This window comes from Thermobia domestica, chromosome 12, assembly GCF_964235325.1.
Source record: "Thermobia domestica chromosome 12, izTheDome1.hap1.1, whole genome shotgun sequence".
Lineage (NCBI taxonomy): Eukaryota > Metazoa > Arthropoda > Insecta > Zygentoma > Lepismatidae > Thermobia > Thermobia domestica.
Window position 1 is genome coordinate 104,940,967 of NC_137465.1, and position 25,055 is coordinate 104,966,021.

The 25,055-nt window shown below is 36.2% G+C and overlaps 1 long non-coding RNA gene across 1 annotated transcript; it reads right to left on the reverse strand.

The window, feature by feature from the left end:
- Positions 1-2,137: 2,137 nt before the first annotated feature.
- On the reverse strand, positions 2,138-15,608 carry LOC145665769 (uncharacterized). Its single transcript, XR_014127641.1, has 4 exons — positions 15,458-15,608; positions 10,199-10,407; positions 8,561-8,671; positions 2,138-2,263 (listed from the first exon to the last, which is right to left on the reverse strand). It is a non-coding gene; the product is annotated as an uncharacterized LOC145665769 (long non-coding RNA).
- Between the last annotated feature and the right edge of the window lie 9,447 nt (positions 15,609-25,055).

Here is a 25,055-nt window from a genome sequence, read left to right on the forward strand (position 1 = left end):
CATCAGCATTAGATATGGATGATCCGCGAAAGAAGAAGAGACAATTTCAGTACGAGGCAGAGGATGAAGCTATTGAAGATCCACAAAGAAGATACAAGATCGATTTTTATTACAAAGTTCCAGACATGTCACCTGGACTTTTGTCTGAAAAGTGTAACTACTTAACTGCCAGCATTTTAACACACGAAGAGTCGAAAGATATTAATCCCAATGATTTGAAAGACGAACTGAAAGTGTTCCGCTATGATTAAGGCTAAAAGTTCACCAAAAGAGACTAAAATTAATTAAGGAACATGACATAGCTCCCAATGTCACTGTTGCACTTAGGATTTTGTTATCCTTACCGTTAACAGTGGAGAAAGAAGTTCTGCGAAACTTAAACTTATTAAAAACTATCTATGTTCTTCCATGTCTGGAACACGCCTGAGTGGTCTAGCGATATCAGTGGAATACGAATTGGTTGAAACATTTAAGTACGCGAATGTTATAAAGCAATTTGCTCATATTAAAGCAAGAAAAGTTTCTTTCAACTAAGGTACGTTAAATTTATGTATCTCTATTATGTTTCAGTACATTATAAGGCTTAGGCTAATCACTTAGTTTTGCCGTAATATCTATGCTCCAAATTCGATTGGAAACACCTTTTGATATAAAATAAGCTTAAAAATTAAAATTTTTAGTCGTGACTAAAGCGTATTTTTTATTTTATTTTCTATATGCGATGCTATATATCACATATATACAGCGGAATGGAGCACACTGAATATTGTGTCATGTAGCGTAAGAGAGAGATAGTACAATTTTTTGCTTACTTTTCCATTTCATGCATGTTTTTAAATGGGGCATCTTAGTTTTTGGTGACACTTGAACGTCTTCTGTCAAAATAAGGTTTGCAGATTAAAAGGGAGGCATGTAAAAGTACATCGCATGGCGCAAAACTGCTAGTGCTGGCCCTGAACCATATTGTGATAATAAAAAAAATCTCGCTATCTCTTACAGTTTTTCCCATATAGCCCTAAAGATGATTAATTAAACAATAATTGATGGTAAATTTCTACAGCTTCAGGTTAAACTAGAATAAAGTGGGAGAAGAAACATATTCTTCGGACGCTTAATCGATAGCAGAAAACTACTTTCCGCTATTTCTTACCATTATTGTTCTATGGAAATCCATACAGTGGAAGTGGAAGCGGAAGTTCTAGTAAATTCTTCCACTTTTGATTTCAGTAAGATACTGATGAAGATGAAGATGTTATATTTTTTTGAGATATGGAATCGATTCAGAAAACAAGTTACTGCTATCTATTACCTCTCTAGATTTATAGTGATCAACGTTGAAACTGGGTTATGATCACATGCATGAGCATTGCAGGTGTGTGATCCATTCTGCTCTGGACAAATAAAGCAATATTAAGGACAGCAGAGGGATTTCTGTTATCATGGAAGAAAGTGGATAAGTAGTGGCAGTGATATGAAAATGAGGAACAGGACGAAATGCATGGAGGAGCTTGCCAGTAGCATTGATAGTATGTCAGTAGAAGAGTGGATGTTTGGAGTTCAGAATTCCATGCCATGAACGTCAGAATATTCAGACTTAGAAAACTATGTTAGGATCACAAGAGGGAACGTTTGGTTTCTGTCCATGGCAACGAAATAGGCAGGAAGAGTAGTTATGCACACCTTAATATGTGTCATCTCTAAGTGTCCTATTAGGGATATTGAGTAAAATGCGAAGAGAAAAGTATGCTGAACGAGAACAGTGATGTCTCCTTTGCGATCCACTGTGCGTTCCATATGGAATATAACAAAGCTTGGCTAGAAGAAATGGTGCACTGAGTATCAAAACAATATCAATGTTGATGTCTGTGACAAATTTACGAAATAGACTTAGCCAAGTCTGGTCAATCTATTTAGACTACTTCTATAAGATGCTGCTTCTGATAGTGAAGTACTGCAGTCAGTTGTAATTTTTACTATAGCACCCAATCTTCCCAACCCAACACATAGAAGTGTCTTTATAAGTGGTGTTTATCGGTTAGGAGGTAATGATAAAATAAAAAGTAGGCAACAGATTTTAGAAACAAACTTAAATTTCATTTCTAAAGTTTATTTACCAAGATAACATTGAAATTAGCTACGCAAAACTACAGATATCAAGTCTAGGATTCCATTTGGACATTCAGGATAAATTATTCTGCAATCTTTGCCCTGTGCTCCTAAGTTATAAGCCTCGATATGTTTAGCATCAGCATCATCTTCAGGCCTGTAAGATGAAATACTCAAAATAAGTATATATATGCTGGAATCTTGACAATATACCAATCGATAATAAGACAGTACAATGTATTTATACTATTTGTATAAATAATTTTAAAAAATTACGTCTAATTACTCACATTTCTGTAAAAATATCAACATCATCAGTCAACCTTCATATAGTGTTCTCAATAACTACACCGTAATTGCAGTTCAGCACAGTAGTCATCCCAACAGGGTATTCGCTTACACAGTTTTCCACCTGTTTACTCACATGTAATTGAGATTCAGGAAGAAGTTTGAAACTGTAGCAACAGAGGACTGATAATAATTGTGAACAATTTTAGTAGAGGAGGAACAAAATGACGTAACCATCGTTATGACAAATTTTTAAAAAATTAAATGAAATCTTTATGTTTTACGACCAATGCTTATGTTCGCTACGCTAAAAGAGACGGTAATGATGAGAAATGAAAGAAATGGTGGAATGAAGAAAGTGGGAGGAAACGGGAGAACCCCGAGAAAACCCACACACACCGTGTTTGTCCACCACAAAGCTCACTTGGCGCGTACTGAGATCGAACCAAGGACCACGTGTATCAGAGGTGAGCCACCGTGGCCTCACAAATGATTGAAGATGGGGTTCTAGTAGGCAGAGAGACAGAAAACGTAGGTATTACACCTAGCCTTTGTATGTATCAACATTGTTTTCCACTTTCGTTTGTTTTTGCTTACAACTTGAAATCATAATCTTATATATGTAATAGTTCATGAAAGTTCTTAATAAAGATTTATATTTAATAAAAGAAACTAAGTACTTGAAGGAGAAATTATTTGCTGTTAGGGTACCGAATAAAGTATAGAATCAGTATAAGAGCAACCAAATGAAATATACGAAATATATCATTAATAAAAATATTTAATCAAAGTGTGTGATGACTGATGTAGTTAATTCTTAATTCAGAATTTATGTTGACTGGCCAAATATTCAATATTAAATATATCTGGAACATCCGTGATAACGGAGAAACCAGACGAGGGTGAAAAGCGAAACTTTTGCGGTGAGTATTAGCCTTTTTCCTTTTCGTACTAAATATCTTCACCGCTCGCAATACTGTGATATAAAGTGAGATATTTGACTCTGGAAAATAAAATCAGTGCAGAAAAAACAAAGAAACTTTATATATAATATCTTAAGTCACAAATTTCAGTTCCCAAATACTCGTATTATATTGTGTATAAAATGCCGAAGACGTAGGTATTACATTCAGTGGACACATTTACTATTACTTCTCTTGTCGCCATGTAGTGATCAAAGTGTGAGCTACCAAACTTATGTCTATCCAGCATTAGCACAGTTACTTGATTGAATGAAATTGTAGTTCCTTTTGGCTTATAACTTACTATATGAAGATAGTTTAAAATGGAGCGACCTGTAAATACTGATCAATAATATTGAAATTTCGCAAGTAAGTAGTTTATGCCTTTATAACTTAGTTGCTATTCATTCAGAACAAGTCATACCATGACCATATATCCAACGCTAAAGCACTTCCGATGCGCATTGTTTCGTTCATCTCCTTTATGCTGTATGTGTAATAGAGGCTTCCAAAAGTTGGATGTTTGTGATATTATAACATCCTTAGTTTGCAACACTGAATGTTAAATGAGTCTTTTTTAGTTTTTGTTTAACATGTTGATTTGAAATATGTAATAATCTGATGTAGTGCAATTTAAAAAAAAATATAACTTTTCACTGAAATGGCAACACTGTTCACTGAGTGGTGCTGTTTAATAAGTAAAACGATGTCCCCTTCCTTACAGTTGTTTCATGCAAAGTTTCGCTTTTCTCCCTCGTCTGGTTTCTCCATTATCACGGATGTTCCAGATAAATTGTCCACCCTGTATATAGGTATAACCTATGTGATCAAAAGTATCCGGACACCTGTCTGAAAACGACTTACAAGTTCGTGGCGCCCTCCATCGGTACTGCTAGAATTCAATATAGTGTTGGTCCACCATTAGCCTTGATGACAGCTTCCACTCTCGCAGGCATACTTTCAATCAGGTACTGGAAGGTTTGTTGGGGAATGCCAGCCGATTCTTCACGGAGTGCTGAACTGAGGAGAGGTATTGATGTAAATCGGTGAGGCCTGGCACGAAGTCGGCGTTCCAAAACATCCCTAAGGTGTTTTATAGGATTCAAGCCAGGACTTTGTGCAGCCCAGTCCATTACAGGGGTGTTATGGTCGTGTACCACTCCGCCACAGGCCGTGCAGTATGAAAAGGTGCTTGATCATGTTGAAAGATGCAATCGCCATCCCCGAATTACTTTTCAACAGTAGGAAGCAAGAAGGTGCTTAAAATATCAATGTAGGTCTGCGGTGTGAGAGTGCCACGCAAGAAAACAAGAGGTGCAAGCCCCCTCCAAGAAAAACACGAGTATACCATAACAACACTATCTCCGAATTGGATTGTTGGCACTACGCACGCTGACAGATCGTGCACCGTGATTCGTCACTCCACACAACGTTTTTCCATTGTTCAATCGTCCAATATTTACGCTCCTTACACCAAGCAAGGCGTGGTTTGGCATTTACCTGCGTGATGTAGCTTATGAGCAGCCGCTCGACCATGAAATCCAAGTTTTCTCACCTCACGCCTAACTGTCATAATACTTGGAGTGGATCGTGATGCAGTTTGGAATTCCTGTGTGATGGTCTGGATGGACGTCTGCCTATTACACTTTACGGCCCTCTTCAACTGTCGGCGGTCTCTGTCAGTCAACAGACGAGGTCGGCCTGTACGCTTTTGTGCTGTACGTGTTCCTTCACGTATCCACTACACTATCAGACCAGATACAGTAGACCTAGGGATGTTTAGGAGTGTGGAAATCTCGAGTACAGACTTCTGACACAAGTGACACCCAATCACCTGACCACGTTCGAAGTCCGTGACTTCCGCGGAGCGCTCCATTCTGCTTTCTCAAGATGTCTAATGACTACTGAGGTCTCTGATAATGAGTACTTGGCAGTACAATGCACCTAATATGAAAAACGTATGTTTTTGGGGGTGTCCGGATACTTTTAAGTACGTAGTATACAGTATATATATATATATATATATATATATATATATATATATATATATATATATATATATATATATATATATATATATATATATATATATATATATATATATATGTAAAGAATACATTCTCAAAATAATCGTTCACAGGCTTGTTTTGTTTTGTAGGCATAAGCTACTTACCTGTGAAATTTCAAAATTTTATTATCAGTATTTACTGGTCGCTCCATTTTAAACTATCTTCATATAGTAAGTTATAATCGTCAAAACGAACTACAATTTCATTCAATCAAGTAACTGTACTAATGCTTGATAGACATAAGTTTAGTAGCTCATATTTTGATCACTACATGGCGACAAGAGAGGTAATAGTAAATATGTCCACTTAATGTTCCTTTGGTATTTCATACACAATATAATACAAGTATTTGGGAACTGAAATTTGTGACTTAAGATATTATATATAAAGGTTCTTTGTTTTTTCTGCGTTGATTTTATTTTCCAGAGTCAAGTAACTCACTTTATATCGCAGGATTTCGAGCGGTGATGATATTTAGTAAGAAAAGCAAAAAGGCTAATACTCGTCGCAAAAGATATATAGTAGAGTTTTGTTCTAAATATATATCATCAATGATATATAGAACACAAGGCATACGAATAACCACATTGACCATTGTTCACTAGTAACTTATCGGCACACCTGTACTTCAACATATTGCTCTGATAGGCTCTTTAGTCTGGCGTGATTGTCTTTTTATTAATATGATATTACATTCCACTTGTAACACGCTTATCAAAGTTAAAACGAATTAAATTCAGTGTCCAATTGCGTTATGAATTGTTCGTAATTATAATTTAATTTCCAGTATGTGATGTAACCATGCACTAAACACTCAAGATATTGCTATCTAAAACAGGTACAAATGACAATTGAAATTCTAGTAACGAATTCCAATCTTATCCCTCACCCTGGTCAATATTTACAAAAGAGATTCATATTTTTTCTTAAACTCTCTATAGCAACAGGAAATCACAATACTTCTCACATTATGTGCAGATAATGCAACAATATTCATAATTTATTCGCCATTCGACGTATCTTCTACTATTACAATGTTTTTCCCTTATTCTTTCTTTCTCAACGAATTTTAAAAGCATCTAGCAAATCGACGGAGTGCGTTGCTCGTTATAGTCTTCCTACATGGTGTCATACGAGGGGATACTGATAAAGGTTGAGCCTTACTAGTCAAAAAAGAGTTAGGAAGATGAAACTCCCACACTATTCCACATATTCCCTTAGTATGTCAATACATTTGCGACATCTGCCCTGCAATTTTTTAAACTCCTTGTAAATAGAAGTATTTAGTTTTCTGCTATAACCACTCATCTGTAGCATCAGTTGCCGCTTGAACACACTGAAAACGGTGACCTTTCAGGTGTTTTTTTGAGGTTCTGGAACAGATGATAATTGGGTGGAGTTAGGTCAGGCGAGTAATGGAGAGGCAACATTTGAATGCCTAGGGTGATCAATGTGTCCTTTGTTTCAGATGCCGTGTGTACGGAGACATTGTCGTGCAAAAGCAAAACAGTTCTGGAGATCTTACCACGGCATTTGTCCTTCATGCTTTCGAGCAACTTCCCCAAGAGACCACAGTAATATGCTGCATTAATGGTTGCACCTTATCCCAAAAGATTGTTGCCATTTGTTTCTGTGCAGACCTTTGCAGACGGATCTTCTTTGGCCGGGGAGGTCTGTGCCTCCATTCCTTAGACTGTTCTTTAGTCCAAGGATCATAACAATAGATCCTCGTCTCATCACCAGTTACGAATTTATACAAAAAAACAACCTCACTTCTTGCAAAATGTTCCAAAACTGTCAGCGAAATTCTCACTCTTTCCTGCTTTCGTTCCTTCGTCAGAAGTTTGGAGATCCACTTAGCTGCAACCTTCCTCATATCCAGATCATTATGAATAATGATACCAACTCTTTCACGTGGTATGCCCAAACATGTAGCAATCCTATTGGCTGATATTCGACATCTTCGATTATCATGTCCTGAATGGTTTGCACATTTTCAGGAACAGGCACAGAAATAGGCCTGCCAATGGGTTTCGCACTTTCAACATAATAGCTAGTTCTGAAGTTTGCCACCCAGCGTTTGACAGTTGTAAATAATGGTCCACGGTTTCTCAAAGTTTGTTTCATTTCATTGTAGATCTGAGTCGCACATTTCCCTTGGAGGAAGGGAAACTTCATGATGGTCCTATGCTCCTCTAGACTGAAGCTTGCTGGAGGTGCAGCCATGTTCGCTTCTGAAATGAAAAAGAAAAGGATGTTAATATTATAGAACATTTCATTTTGAAACATAGTCTATTCAGATCCTGCTCTATATACCCTGCTAATTTCAGCTTCCCAGCTCATTTTTTCTTGGTAAGGCTCAATCTTTATCAGCACCCCCTCGTACTGCCCAATGTTCGCAGTTTAGGGGAATGTTTATCCCCTTCATCCCCCAAGTTGGCCGATATATATATATATAAACAACATATATGCCCTACTTTTGATTCCTTTATTCACTGCAGGAATTTCAAGCAAACCCGCATTGTGCGTTGCTAGTTATGGCCTTGCTAAAAGTTGTCATATTGCCTTGTGTTCGCATTTAGGGGAGTTTACCCTTTCATCCCCCGTATTGGTCGATATAAAAAAACACGTATTACTACAGGAGTTTCAATCAAATCGGAATGTGACACTTGGAAAACCTTGCTTGTTAGTAGATCAAACAGAAGTTAGGAAGTTCAAATGTGTACAGCAAGATTTTATGGAAGTAAATAACAATAATTTTTTGGGTAACTTGACAAATCATAGAACCCAACTACTCTCTTATATTTTTGTGAAGATAAACTTGCATATATCACGACCCGACCTGTAAATCAATCACAAGTTGCCGCGCGCTGGGTCGCTGACTCCTCTCAGGCTCCACGAGCTCAAATGCGGAATTCAGCCTCCGTCATCCAGTTTTAAAGGCTGGATGCCGGAGGGCTGATTCCTGATTGGCTGTGGGATAATCTTCACTTGTAAAGTGTATTGTTAATTTTCTTCAAATAAAATTTGCTGCAAATTTGAGTAAATTAATTGTTAATTTAGGTAAACTTTCTCAACTTTTGCATTATACTCTAATGTAGGTGTTAATAATTTCTAAAATCAAACTTTTCTTACGTGAGAATGACATGCAGAATTTCTCCGACGAGTCCATTTTCGTAATGCAGTGGTGTCTCTGCCGCTTCACATATGGTTCTTAGAATACAAGAACTGCCATTATAACCTTTTCTAGCAAAATAAATATTAAAAATGAAGTTCGTTAGTGTGTTATTTAATACTGTTTACTGTCAAATCATTGAAGCCAAAACATTACAAATTTTATTCTAGTCACGTCTAGATTACTATCTAGTGTAAACAAATATACGTCTTCAAGAATTTGGCAAGAATAAGATACCGAAGTTAGTACCTTCACAAATGCACATGCATACCTACCAACATTATTCTAATGCACCCTTTATTTTTGGAATGGCAGCTCGTGAGAAAAGTCACTTCGGTAAAAAAAAAAAAAAAAAAAAATCACAATTTTATCGCTACAAGCAAAAGGAAAAAACATCCTGAAGTCCTAATGCTTGTATACACGAATTAGTATGGGTATGGGTAAGTTTTCCTCCTTTTGCTTATATCAATGATTTTTTCCAAGAATCATCACTAATTTCGTGCATTTTACTAAGGCATAAAATCTAACGTATAGTTCTTTGGAAAAAGAATTGAAGATTGATCATCAAAAGTATGAACACAGCACAGGTCTATCTAGGGTAGGTTGCGTAGGGCAAGTATCCTGGGTGCAGCTGTCTGTAATATATCTTTGTAATCCTGTGTCGGAAACGTAATCCTGTGTCGGAAGAAATAGTAGAAAGGCTGCACACCCATGATTTCACGTTTTTCAGTGTCTCGGTGGCACAAGTTCCACAACTGTCAGACTCTTGTATAGTTGTGTTTCTTTAGGTTGTGGGACATTAAAATAATAAAAATTGTATAGCCCTATATGGCCCTCCTTATCCTAAGTCTGTTTGTGTTTTTTTCGTTTCCTTCTACATTTCTTTAGATCCACGGCCAAACCTGGCCATTAACTTCCATCTTACTGGCCTTGTTGGCCTTTCTAGCTCTCCTAGATAATGCACCAGAAACTCCATTAAAGAGAACACCTTCTGTACACTTTAGTTCAAGAAAATCTGCGGAGCGTTTCAATCAATGACAGTGATATTCTATCATTATGGAAGCTGTAATTTGTATTGTGAATATGGTTTCAGCAACAGTAATATTTAAGGAAAAATACATTTGAAATGTAGGATGAAACTTATTAAAATCGAATCATTTGCATAAAAATAAAATCCATTAGATATCGTAATTTCTAAAACTTAAGGTTTCAATTCAATTTTATTTTTACTCTGAAAACTGTAAGTCTGGATATCATAATTTGTTCAGAATAAACACAACCATGAGTGTCAAAATCAAGAAATATCGAACTTTCACATCACACAGAGTACTTGGCTTTTCATTGCCTATCCCGAAACGGCTGAACTTTACTTACCCTAAATATTTTCGTGTTATACATGGATGTGAATGTTATATCTGTGTTTATATCTAAAATATACATCTAACAATATGAATTGAAAAATGTGATAAGTGCTAACAAAAAGCATGTTTAAAACCAAATGATACTAAATTGTAATTCCAGCAACTGTTTAATGAAGAAGATCCTTTTTTAAAGAATTATAAATGAAAGTTACAACTACGAGTGATATATTCACTTACTGGTCAAATGCGCTCTGAAATTTGTTGTAGGCATGTTTTCTTTCCACATCTCGTAAGCTTCTTGGTTGGTTATCACCTTCATCTTTATCATCGGGTCCATATTTTAATTTTTTGTAAGAATCCGGAACTTTATACACAGATTGAAAAAAGAATGAATACGACAAATCTCTGTTTGGTACCTCAACTGGCAACGACAATGCGTAGATAAGCTGTGGAAAAACCAAATCACCAATGATCATTATGACATTAATTTGTTTTCGAAACTGCATACAAACTGAGGGGAAAGTCTTATTATACGCCTGTTATTCTATTTTTCACGTTTTGACTGAGTAAAGCAGAAAATACAAAGAGGAGGGGAAAAGTAGTTTTCTGGGCAAGGACTCATACCCACTGAGAGGCTGTTCAGGAATTATAATCAGCTACACCGAGATAATACACCAATTACTCGTGATGCTGCTCCAATTTGATATTGCAATTAAAGGAGAACTGTATCTAGTTCCTGAACTACCTTTTCGACGTACATTATTTTCTGTTGTTTTCAGCCAATTATAATAGAAGAAACGTTTGCAATATTAAAAGGCTTAAAATTAATATATGACAAAATTAATCATAAAATCAAATTCCAAAATTGACCAAACAAAAGAAATTCAGTATAGATTTGGCGCGATCAAAGATCTATCATGCAAGGACCTAAGACAATTACAAGGAAACTAGAGACAATATTTTATGGAAAAAAACAAACGAGTAAATGTATGGTTTTATTTGGACGAATATAATGAAGGAGTAAAGTACAATATTAAATATTAACCTGTGCAAAGAACTGAAAGTATTATATATGTATAGGAGATTGCCGAAAACCGTATACTCTTCACTGCAGAAACAAATAATATACATATACTTATTGTAAAATCACACATGAGCTCCTTCAAGAGACTGATCAATTTTGAATGGACCGTGTACTAGGCTATCACAGTCTAATCATTTTGATAAAACTAAAACAAGTCTTACGTAACTGGGATGTCGAATACATACAAGCAGGTTGCGGCTATAATGAGTACACCATTTAAATAGCAGCATTCATGTATGTAACATGATTTTACTTCACCCTGCAGAAAACTAAATGGAATGTAAGGAAGGATACCTGCGCTAGGAAACAAATAATATGCCAGTAGAGTCATGAGTCTAGAATGTGTGCTTTAACTTGAATATTTTCTATTAAACTACTCTGCGTGCATACACATGAATATTGATCATGAATTTTCAAACCATATGACTGTATTCCAGGTTTCGAAGTTAGAATAAAGTTATTGATAAAGATTTATATCAAAACAAAAAATAATACTAGAATAACTTAGTTTAATATCAAAAGAAAATATAATTAATAATATTAATAATGAAAATATAACACTTATAGGGCAATATTATGTTATGTTGCACTGTTGTAACTAGAGACCGTACGTTCAGGTACAGAAAGTTGGAAGACACGTAAGCAAACGGGCACTTACAATTCAAGAAATAGGCACTAAAATCTAAGTTGAAAAATTAAGATAATTATTCAATGAAATTGAGGTGTTGTGTTTAAATAATCTATAAACGTACCTCATCTACTTTTTAGGATACATCGTATTCTAACAAAAAAAAAGTATGAAATTCTTCCCACGTGTATCGAATAAATAAATTCTCTCTACAATTTTGTCACATCACACAGCAGTCTAAAATTTTACAGCAGTTTACACCAGTGTGGAAATTGAAGTACTTCGAGGTGGGGGGGGGGGAGTTAATGTGGGCCAAAAATATACCTGTACTAAGAGTGTACTCTTGCATCAGTGGCGTACTGGTTTGATGGCTTCGGCTACCACTAACCATTATAATACCTGTATACTATTATTATTATTGGACATTTTTCCACTTTATTATACAATCTCCAAAATAAGAAAAACTTTACACCATCCTTTTATCAAGTAGATAAATATCATTTTCTCTTCGCTAGCAAGACTTATGTTATCTTATTAGTATTACGGAAAAACGATCGTACATTTCTACTTTTATTTGTTGCATGAAGTATCACTACATTTCGCATTGGATAGATGGTCACCCTACTCACCAGAGGAAATGGAAGCTGTCCGAGTAATAATGAACGCTGAAGTAGGCGATTAGGAAAGAAGGAGCCTCAGTCTGTGAGAGCTACGCAAACTACTGTAAAACACAACATTTTCGTTGTGTTAACGCAAATCGCTACGGAACGAGGCTCGTAATGTAAAAAGACAATTCACAGAGACACCCAAAATGCACTGCCATTACTCGTATAATTTCCTTTTACTCTTCACTCGCCCAAGAAACCGATTTCTCTAGAGGCAACTGCTTTTACCCGGCGACCCGTTTGTACGCTGTGGGCGGAGGTGGAGCAAATGGGAATGCTCTGATACGATTCTTACTGTAGTAGCTAGAGAGTGATTTCTGCTGCGTTGTCATATTGAAGACTCAGTTCGCGAGACAGGCTGCCTGCGAAGAATTCAGTGGATCTTTCTAAATACATACAATTCTCAGAAACTTTTATCATTGAAAGAAGATAATAAAGTATAAAATTATTAATATAATTTAGTTCATATTATAACTTTGTTTTGTAATATTCTAGGGCTGCTGCCGGTAGTCCACAAAATACGCCAATGTCTTGCTGGCTGTGTTAATTTCTCAACACATTCAAAAAAAAAAAAAAAAAAAAACTTTACTTGCAGGAAAATAACTCTGTACAATGTGAAATAGGTTATAATTTCTCAGTTCACAGCATTTTTCTCACAAAAGACTTGAAAAATCAGTTTTTCTAATGTATACCTACATAATGTATAAAGAATCTTGGGCATCCTCTGCGAGAGTGTCTTCATAAAGTGAGCTCATAATTATAATTTGTGTAATCACTAGAACACCACGTTAAATTCAAGTTACAAATATGCATAACCGCAATTATTATGAATATTCATTCAAAGTTGTTAATCTTCTAGTTTAAAAGAGGTGTATTAGACAAAAAAGGTAGAACACATATTTGTTAAAAACTGTCTTATATCCATTGTTCACAGTAAAATAGCTTCCAACGAGCAATAGAACTGACTGAAACACACCTCAATCTGTTTACTGTTCAGGAGATGTTACTTTTCAGAGTTTCGGATAACTCACTCTACTAGTGGCGTACTTAGGATTTTGTTTCGGGGAGGGCTATGCACAATACGGAGAAGAAGGGGGGCAATTTCCACCTGAGTTTGAGAAATAATGTTTTAATCAATTGTATTCTAATTCTGTACTAGGAAAAAACGTGAAACTCGTATGTCGTTGGAGGACCTTACCTTCCGTGCAAATCCGAAATGACAATTCTACAAACACACGTTGAATATTTGTAATCTCGTTTCAACTTAACTGATTTCAATTTAGAAAAAATGGAAATATTCAGTTTATCTGTGTAAGTTTTTTAACTGAAAGAAAATGTTGAGACAAGTTGAAGCTGAAATATACTGATTGCAGTTTTAATGGCAAGAATTGTAGACTGGTGAATCTTATGTGATATAATACACACAAAAATTTAACAGTGGATCTAAAATTTTTGTTCTATTCATAGAAGAAAAAGGAAGCATCTTCTTGACATACCTAATTTCCCTGGCTACGTATTTCCCCTCTCTTAATTTTCTTTAATTCAAACATTTCCTTTTCTTTATAACTAAACTACGTAAATATTCCTTTGCTAACTTTCTTTATAACTAAACTATGTAAATATTCCTAACTTTTTTTTATAACTAAACTATGTAAATATTCCTTTGCTATAATAACTAAAGTCCCGTTATGTTGATATCCGTGCAAGTTGGTGTAGAACATCAGTTTGGCTTATCAGCTACTCTTAGTTTTGGTGTTACTGACGACTCAAATCACAACCAACAACGGTCGAAACTATGATAGGAGAAACGAAAGAAAGTAACAACCAAGAAAAAGAAACAGAACAGTAGAATGGACGAAAGATAGAAAAAAGAACACAGTTCTTACATGAAATGAAATTGGACAAATACAGTATTATTTGTGAACAAAGACCATAAGAAAATGGGAAGTCAATGAAATTCTTAGAAATGGTGAGAAGGATTTATGTTGTAGCCCTACGTGGAATGCGAAAAATCATCAAATTTATTTCGGGAGGAGGATAACCCTCCTCCTAAATATGCCACTGCACTGTACTAAAATTTCTTGGAGTAGATTCTATTTCGACACAGATTCCTTATTAGTAATTTGAAGAACTGATGATTTTTATTTGTAAATAAATTTATTTTTTGTAATTAGACATGAAGGTTGGGGTCATTACCAAGTCCCCCCCCCTAGAAAGCACAAAGGGAACGAGGTTCCGGGGAAGTGTTCAGAGGTGCCTGGGAATTTCCCCCCTCTCCTCCCCTTCAATTACCACACTGGTTTACACGCAACATTCACAAGAAATGAATTATTGGTCACTTTTTAATAAATAGATCAACGATTAAGTGTATTTTTAATTTAGTATATTTTGGTAATCCCTCATAAAGAAAAAGGTCATTAACTGCGATTTCTCATGATAGTAAGATATTTTTTCAAGCTGTCAATTGATAATTATGTATCTGATAGCCCTGCACACTATTCAAAATGTTTCTGTTTTCACTTGCGAAAACGAAGTATATTGAAAGCAAGTAAGAACACAAGTCGATTGGTATATTTTTATCTTTGAGTATATATTGAGTTATCTTTAATTTGTGCAAATGCTTATTAGCCACAATAACTTGTTCACATTTCTTACGACGACATTCTTTCCACACGTCGGGGTGGAGTTTGATAAAATAAATTTCTAGAAGCTTTTGCTGAACATGAAATGTATGTAGTTATCCCAGTTGTCTTCAATTTAAAAAGTATCAATATTAAGTATTTAAAGTACATTATAATCAGCGAATTAGTCAAAACAAGTAAAATAAATTTTGCTGAAATTGAGGTATAGACCCTAAAAAAGAAATTCATTGTCATATCTCTAAAGCTAAGTAATATGCATTTCGTCTGAAGTTCAGTCTCTAGTTATAACATTGAAGCATAGAATTTAAGGCTCTGTTCCAGATCTTGCTGTTAACAATACAACATGTAAATTTAATATTCTTCAGATGTTTTACCACCTGCAATATTGCACTACACTACTCACAAAATTTGTTTTAGTTAAATTTGAATGATCATGAGCAGGAAACTTCAATATTTTTTAAAAGTAAAATAACTTACTTCGAAAACAGATCCTCTTGGATATATTACGTAACGACGATTTCGAGACAAAATTTCATCTTTTAAAGCAGCGACATTCGTTATTCGTTTCCAGTTCACTTCTAGCGCTAACGTTATGAATAAAATAAATAGCGCACCAGTGGTAACAATTAAAAACCTGAAAATAATAACAAAACATGGAATGTACTTTAAAAAAAGAATTTAAAAAAGTATTTTGCACATCCATAACTCTAAATTTCTTTGTTTTGTAGATACAGCTTACTGAAGTATGAATTTATTTTTTAAATCAAAAGTAGTGTATCTTAATTTTCTTAACATCTGAATGACAGACTGCATAATTGAAAATTCTTCCTTTTTTGTAAAGTACTATTTGTTTTATGTACAGGCTGTCTTATGTTTTCTAACTCTCTCTACCTCATGTTTTATATACAGTCCGTATAGTGGGTGATAATCTTTTATATGGACAACTTTCAAGTGTCCATTCATCTATTTAATTATCGCTCACTCTTCCACCATTTGACCGAGACTTAACCTTGAACGTTGTTGGTGCAGCAGACATTTTCCAAGCTTTATTATGACCCTTGTTCAACAGTTGAACTTCGTTGCTGCACATGGTCACTAAAGGTCTAATTTTCAACCACTCGCCCGAGCATAACGATCAGAATCGGATGAATAACGCGAATAATGTTTGCTTCCAATGTTTCAATCAAAGCTGGCTTCTTCTCGCAATATACTTGAGACTTCACGTAACTCCGAGGAAAATAATCCAGATCTGTGATATCATACGATCTAGGCGGCCAATTGACTGGTCTAAAACATGAAATCAGCTGCTCAGCGAAATGATTTTTAATAAGTCTATTGTTTCACGCACTGCACGGCAAATAGCGCCGTCTTGTTGAAACCAGATTTCACCAACATCACGGGCATAGGCGTGCGTAACATGGGTGCCATGGGTGCCTTGGCACCCCCATTAGACAAACTTTTTTATGTAGAATTATTACAAACTGAGAAGAGATTACGTGTAAATTATTTCCCGTCTGCATGTGTGGCGTGCGTCGCCGACGCATTGTCGGGTGCAATGATGCTATCTTTTCTTAGGGGAAAGGGGTTGGGAGGACGACATTCCACATAGTGGTACTTTAGATCTGGCACCCACATTCCCAATGTCCTGCGCACGCTAGTGATCACGGGCTTGAATTTCAGGTGTCAAATGATCCGTTATCGTGGCGCAATAGTGGTTGACATTCATGGTTACTTTCCAGTCACCCTCATTCCGACCGATGATTCCATCATCCCATAAACCAAGTCAAACCGTGCATTCCTTTGGTTGCAACGATAGCTCTATATACTCTTCGGGTTGTTTATCAGCTACAATAGGGCAATTTTGCTTATTAATGTATCCATTGAGCCAGAAATGGGCCTCATCACTAGACAAAATTATACGATAAACTTGCTGATCATCGTTGAGCTGTGCCAGAGCCCATTCGCTGAAAACTTGATGGAAACGAAGATCTGGCGGCTTCAATTTTTGCACGAGCTGGCTTTAGTATGTTTTTAAACCAAGATTCTCATGTAAAATAGACAAGTTGTTGCATAAAACAAACAAAGTAGCACAAGCTGTTTGGAACGTAGCACACTCCCAGTTACCGCCGTTACATTCTCTCCACCACGTGCTGGATGTGGCCGACTATCTAATAATGTAAATTCGGTTCGAAATTGTTTGATAGTATACTGGATGGCGGCTCCACTATTCCGACCATAAGGTTTTCTATCTGCAAGAAAACTTGCTTTACAGAGCGCAAGATTTCGTATTATAGCTCCACAATTTTGAGACTTCTTTTCTGGAGTGAGTCTTTCCGTTATGAAATGGTTTTCAATACTGAATCACCCTGAAATGGCAACTTAACACGAATTACGTGTGATTTGTTTTTAAAAACCTTATTGAAGAAAGTACCTCACGATAAATCAACCTTTATTTGCTACGATGATACGAGCTCGTATTTTCTAACATGGACGTCGTAATCGACAAGATCGCACTGACCAAAGAGGTAGTGTGTCAAGTGCACTATTTAACACGGACGTCTCCATTCCGTCAGTTTTTAGTAACAGTAATGATGAGTACACACCAACGTCTGACACATGAACTGTTACTGTATGAAAGAATTGAATTTTTCCTGACGACATGATTTTAGCAATTCTTGTCGGGCTATCAGGCAGGTGAAGATATTAATATCCGACGTTTCGAATGCAGACATCACTTCGGGTATTAATACCTCCTTCACCTGGCTGATAGCCCGAGAATAATTACTAAAATGTTACTGTATGAGTTCGAACACGACCATAATGCTGCGGCAACAATCTGAAACATTTGTCATGCTAAAGAGGAAGATGCAGTGAAGCACAGCACAGCAACTTTTTGGTCTCAGAAAATTCGTGTAAGCAATAATAACTTCGAAGGTCAGTCAAGATCCCTGACCCAAATTAACAGATTCTGACGTCACACGACATGTCATTGTAAAAGATCCATTCACCAGAACACGACAATTGTCAAACCAATTCGGCATGTCCCAATCCACTGTAGTGGGTCATCTTTACGAACTCTGGAAAATCAGTAGGAACTCCTTCATCGTGCCACATGAGTTGATTCCAGCTCAGACCCAGAGGATAATGTATGTGTACCGACAACTGCACAATCCACGTGTCGTGAGTTTCCTAAAACATATTGTCAATGCGACTAAAATTGAGTGTTTTCTTTTTGGAAATCCGAATATGCAAGAAAACTGGTTGAGCAAGGAGCAACTTCCAGGACCGGTCGTCAAGCAAAGCCGGTTCGAATTAGATAGTTCACTTCAAGTTCGTTCCTAATTGTCGTACCATCAACTCCAACCTATATTCCGAGTAGATGGAGCGGATATGCGCTGGACTATGTCAAAAATGCTCTACACTGTTCAAGCAAAAGCGCATCCTCCTCCAACAGGATAACGCAAATCCACACTCGTATCGAAAAGAGCAATAACACTTTTAGGAACTTGATGGCATCGAATTAATGCTACATCTGGTATATAGTCCTGATCTTATCCCCTTCAGATTACTAATTATTTTAGTCCATGATGCATTCCTGAAGTCACAATGCTTCACAAACCATCAGGAGATGGAAACATCAGTGAGTGGCTTCTTTGCCTCCAAGGACAAGACATCGAATCGATGTGGAATCAAGTAATTGACAAGAAAGTGCTGCAAACAATGCAATACCAGCAACGGTGCCCATCAGGGGGGGCAAGGTGGGACGATTCCCCCCCTAGACGAAATTGTACTTCTGAATATCGAAAACCCAACAGAATTTTATATTAATTACAGCAAAATTTGAACCTATATTTGAAACATTGCTTATACTTGCCCCCCCTTGGAAACCACAACATGGGCGCCCTTGAATACCATGGAGCTATATTTTGAACATTAACCTACTTTGATTGTATTGTAATAAATAAAGGCATGTGTACCAGAATACTGCAAGACGTGTGGCTCTTTCTGTACGTAGGTAATCTTGATTTAGGATAATTTATGGACAAAAAGATACTTTATTAACATGCTGGAGAAGTGCAAATTATCCGAGCTGGTTCACTTATAGTATAATTAAAAAAATAAAATCCAAATCATATCATCATGGAAAAGAAATAAATCATGACAGTGAGATTGTTCAGGCCTTTACACATTACTTTCAATCTGTTTATAACAATGTTTCAGCAAAATACGACGTAGATAGTTTAATTTCTAGCAAGACGGCATGCAGTAGCCTGTTGGACAACTTTCAACTTGGAGAAATACAACTTCAAGAAATTGAATTGGCTATAAAGTCACTTAAACCAAAAGCGTCATGTGGACCTAATGGCATTCCTCCCTATGTTGTCAAAGGCTGTATTGATATATTCAAGTATCCACTCCATACTATATTCAATATATCCATAAGAACAGGCACTTTTCCGGACAAATGGAAAGAAAGTTTACTGTGTCCAGTACCAAAGTCTGGAAATAAAAACTAAATATAAAACTTCAGACCTATAGCTATATTATCTCCTTTTGCCAAAATTCTTGAGAGTATTTTATATGCACGAATTCTAAATCACGTTCAACCAGCTATATCCATACATCAACATGTTTTTTTACGCAATAGATCTACTGCAACAAACCCAGCAGTTGTAACAAATTTTATAGCAACAGAGTTAGACAAAGGCGGACAGGTAGACGTTATTTATACCGACTTCAGTAAGGCATTCCATGTCGTGGATCATGATGTTTTAGTGGCGAAATTAGCAAGCCTAAACTTTACAAAGTCTGCAATTGAATATATTGTGTCATGTTTATGCAATCGGAAACAATCTGTTTTATACAAGGGTCATATCACTGAAAAGTTTGCTACTCTGTCTGGGGTTCCTCAAGGATCTCATCTGGGTCCTCTATTATTTCTCTTATTTATTAATGATATTCCGCTTTTTATTGAAAAGTCTGAGATTCTCCTATCTGCTGATGATTTCAAATTATATTCTAGAATTAATTCAACTGAAGACTGCATACAACTACAACAAGACCAACAGCGAGTTCAAACATGGTGCGATAACAACAAATTAATAATAAATGTATCTAAGTGTAAATCCCTTTCTTTCACGAGAAAAAGAAATCCCATCACCTTTGACTATACACTGAAAGAAACCAAACTGTCTAGGCCAAGTACTGTTAAAGATTTAGGTGTTATTTTTGATCCTGAATTAAATTTCAATCAACACATAAATATGATAACAAACAGCGCATATAGAAACTTAGGTTTAATGTACAGAAGAGGGCAAGACTTTTTCAGTGAGACAAAGCTAGCAACACTTTATTTTACATATGTTAGATCAAAATTAGAATATTGTTCTACTATATGGACTCCCAATAATAAAAAATACTCTCAAGAAATAGAAAGCATTCAAACGAAATTCTTGAAAATGCTTAAATACAAAAAAAAAAAAAAAAAAAAAACTAGTCTTTATCCCAAATATTTTTCCTACAATGATCTAGTAAACAATTTTAATTTTCAAACTTTAGAAAAAAGAAGATGGATGTTAGACTTGTTATTCTTATAAAACTTACTAAATAATAAGATTGATTGTATGGAGTTGGTCTCGAAAATATCACTGCGAATTCCCACTTGCAAAACCAGAATAGAGAATACAGGTAGCTACATTTTATTGTGCGAAAGCCAGAAGCAATATATTATTTAAGTCCCCAATGTGGAGGCTGTGTACGTTATATAATGATTGTAAATAAGTTTGATAAAGTGGATGCATTTAGTTTATCAGAAAACAGGTTCCGGTCATATTTAAAACAAGAAATTTCCTATAGAAATAATTAAGAATTGTATGTATGTAACATTTACTGTATGTATAGAACACTATAATTGGGCACTAAGCCTGTTGTGTTGTATATTAAATAAATAAATAAATAAAATATATCCTAGTGAGCGCTGCTGTAGAACCAAATATTTCATTCTTAGTAAAATTGAAGATTTAATCTCAAAAAAGTAAAAGTTTGAAACATAACTTAGTATACGTAGAGTGTGTGTTAAGTCAATATAAAATATAGAGTAGACGCTGGAACTAGAATAAAAGTACTTAATTGATTCTAAGTTTAGCCTCTCTTTGAGCATCGAGGCTGTATGAAATGTTAACCTACAGGTTAACGTAGGATCCGAACCACACCCTAGAGACCTGCACGGGCCGGGCCTGGCCCGAGGCCGGGCTTGGGCGGGCCGACTGTGTTATTTCTTTGGGCCGGGCCGGGCTTGGGCGGGCCGACACTGATATTTCTTTGGGCCGGGCCGGGCTTGGGCTGGCCGACACTGATTTCTCTTCAGGTCCGGCCGGGCTGGGGCCGATCAATTGCAATTCTTTAATAATCATTGACTTTCGTTAAACGATAATTGGAATAAATCCAAACGTTGAAGAAATGTGTTCGTGAGAAATGTTACAAAGAATGAAATAGCTATTTAGTTTGTGTTGCTTAGCGGCTCCACTTTCACTATAGAGGATTGCAGGCATTATGCGGTAAATTGAGCTCTGACCTTGACCTTCACTGAACTCAAAATATAAAAAGAAAGGGTGGGAATGTTTGCCTGTCGCTAAACAATATTGCCATCTTCACTTTATGCTAAAAATCAATCAAGTTAGATTTTTGTTACAGGGAATGGAGTTTTTGTTCTCTCTATGACAGGGAAAGTTCTAGGAGGCAATGGTACCATTCGGGAGGCAAGCGTCAGGTTGTGAACCAGAGTTTAGAAAATGTTTCTGAGGGTTAGTTCAAATTTAGTACTAAATTTTGAGAAAGATTCCGGCTCGAGCTAATTTAAAAAAAAAAAAATATCGGGCCGGGGTCGGGCCAAAAACTTTTAAAATTTATCGGGCCCGGGTCGGGCTTGGGCCAAGAATTTGGAAAAACGTATCGGGCCGGGCCGGGCTCGGGCCGAAAATCTCCAAAACTTTTCGGGCTCGGGCTGGGCCGGGCCTAGGTACGTTCGGGCTGGATTGGACTCGGGCCGAAAAATTCGGCCCGTGCAGGTCTCTACCACACCCATCAGGAATCGAAGCCGGGTCTCCCGCTCTTTAAATATATAGCCATGAGGGAACTCAAGGATAAAAATACTGTAGCGTTATTTGTTTTACAAAAGGTGACTACTTCCTATCTGCTATTACAAAGGATGCTATTGCAAAGGTGATATGATTGCTTAATTTCGATTCTAGCTGAATACTATTATAAAGGAATATATACAGATATATTCGTATTTGAAATGCAGCAAATCAAACCCTTCTCATTTATGAAGAACAATATAATATTTCAGTCAACCGGAACATATGTACATTTGTCTATGTTAGTATATTGTCAGATGATATCAATAACAGTAACAGGAAGGTAACATAATATAAAAGATATCATAAAACTAAGTTTAATGACATAAAGTAATACTTACTTCTGAATTCGCCTTCGATGCTGATGTTCTTTACACTGGCAATTATATTTCTTGATTGTGAATATATTAGAAACATTAGTAAACTTTACTCCAGAAGAGCACAAAACTACTTTATCTTCGATCATAACTTTCCGAATTTTGTATGATCTGCCTACGTAGTCAGCTTCATAGTAAGAAAGTATTGTTTTAAAATATACGACAGTCTCTCCCCTATCGTGAGTTCCAGTTCCAATGAACTAGATTCTTTTTAGTTGGTTATGGTCATCTATGTTTGTTTATTGGTGTAGAACGACATAAATGATAGTCGCTCCCCGGATCATGTGTTTGCATAGTGGTTTTCAGATGCTTGTAGACAGGTCACAGTTGCTTTGTCATTCAAAGAAGTTGCTAAGCAAACACAAATGAATTGGTAATGTTGTGACAATTAGTGTATATGCTGAGAAAAGTTGATGTTAGCATTATCGACTATGTCGACAGTAGCTCCAGTATGAATTATAATAAAATTAAATATTTAAAGTGAATAAAGAAACAAAATTATTGTATAGTTGGAATATTCGTTGTTCCTTTAAGAAAACAATCACAAGGAGTGTCGCAACAAATTACTGTCTTGTTTCTGAGTGAGCCATGATACACCCTTCATTCCAAAAGAAACCGAACGTTTTAAAAAAACAAAAAAGCAATGTACATTTTGGAACAAATCATTTTTATTAATCAATGTATTCCCCTTCTGCATCGATACACATTAGGGATGGCCAAAATTTTCCGGAATCCGGATTCCGGAGATTTTGTTTTCCGGAATCGGAAAATTTACTTTCCGGAATTCGGAAAAATTCCGGAATTCGGAAAAATTCCGGATTTCGGAAAAAATCCGGAATCCAGAAAAATTCCGGATTTCGGAAAAATTCCGGAATTCGGAAAAATTCCGGAATTCGGAAAAAATCCGGAATTCAGAAAAATTCCGGATTTCGGAAAAATTCCGGAATTCGGAAAAATTCCGACATTCGGAAAAATTCCGGATTTCGGAAAAATTCCGGAATTCAGAAAAAATCCGGAATTCAGAAAAAATCCGGATTTCGGAAAAATTCCGACATTCGGAAAAAATCCGGAATTTTTCCGAAATCAGGAATTTTTCCGATTTTACTTTCCGGATTCCGGAAAGTAAAAATTCTGGAATTGGCCATCCCTAGCTAGTAGCTGTTAAAAGAGAAACACAATAATGAATATATATACTGTATTAGTTTCTTGTAGTTGGATATGTCTTTATCACTTACGTAGACAATTGCTACTGCAATTATTTACTGTTTTATAAGGGTCTTATTTTCACACACAAAAAAGTCGCCGGTATGTCTCAAACATTATCGCGTTCCCACCTACAGCTACTCCAAAGCACTGCAAACTACTTTGTAACCAGGCGAAAGGCAGTGGAGGAAAAGAAATCTCAATAAGGCTCGGTTCAGACGTGCAGAAAAGTCTGTTGCGGGCCCGCAACAGAAAACTCTGTTGCGGACCCGCGCGAGCCGGAAATACATTGGTTCTTATCATTCATGCCACACGTGCAGACTTTCCCGCACGACTCTGCTGCGGGCCCGCAGCGGGCGAAAATTGAGTTGCGGGGACTGCTGGCTCGCAGCGAGTCCGCACAGGTGTTGCGGGTCGGAAAACCATTGCTGGCAATGAGGCAAGCCACACGTGCAGACTTTCCCGCGCCCGCAGAAATGGAAAGCGAAGAACTGAATGAAGAACTATTCATTAACGAAATACAAAAGTATCACGAGATGTGGAATTTAAAGTGCGAAATGTATAGAGATAGAAATAATAATAATAATAATAATAATAATAATAATAATAATAATAATAATAATAATAATAATAATAATAATAATAATAATAATAAAACGAGATGCATGGAATAAGGTGTGTGAAACCTTATGTGAGAAATTTAATGTAAAAACAGAAGAAGAAGAAACAGCATTGGTATGCATGTATTATTATTACTTTTCAATGTAAAAATCTAATATTCATGTAGTATTTACACTTGATTTTCGTCGAGCGTCCCTTTCCAGCAGCGAGGCTATGAATACTTTTTTGTGATAACAATAAACAAATACGCTTGGAGAACAAGCCTTTATTGTTAATACAGTTTCTTTGATAAGATTTCTTGTCACTCACTCCGGAATGAACCGACTGTTTATAACGTACGTTGCATTATACTTTAGGTCAAGGTCACGTATTATATAGCCTCTGTGCTCAAAAAGGACGCTGAAGTCCAAAACAACCATCAACATAATAGCAGAACAGAAAAGAAAGAAAAAACATCGTTTTTCGGCTGACGATTGTTGTCTTTATTTGTTAATGTACTATTTTTTTTTTTTTAATAGAGTTAACACGAAAATTGTTGAACATCAGGGCACTCATGTGGTTAAAAAATAAAAAGCATGCTCGATATGTAACAGAAATATTTGTGTTTCTCGTACAATTCATAATATTGTGCACGTCGTTGCTATTCTAGAGATAACAACTGAATGTTTTCTTACATAAAGAACAACCTAAACAAAGTTATCTTGCCATAGAACTCTACCTCTGTCGCTTACAAAATAA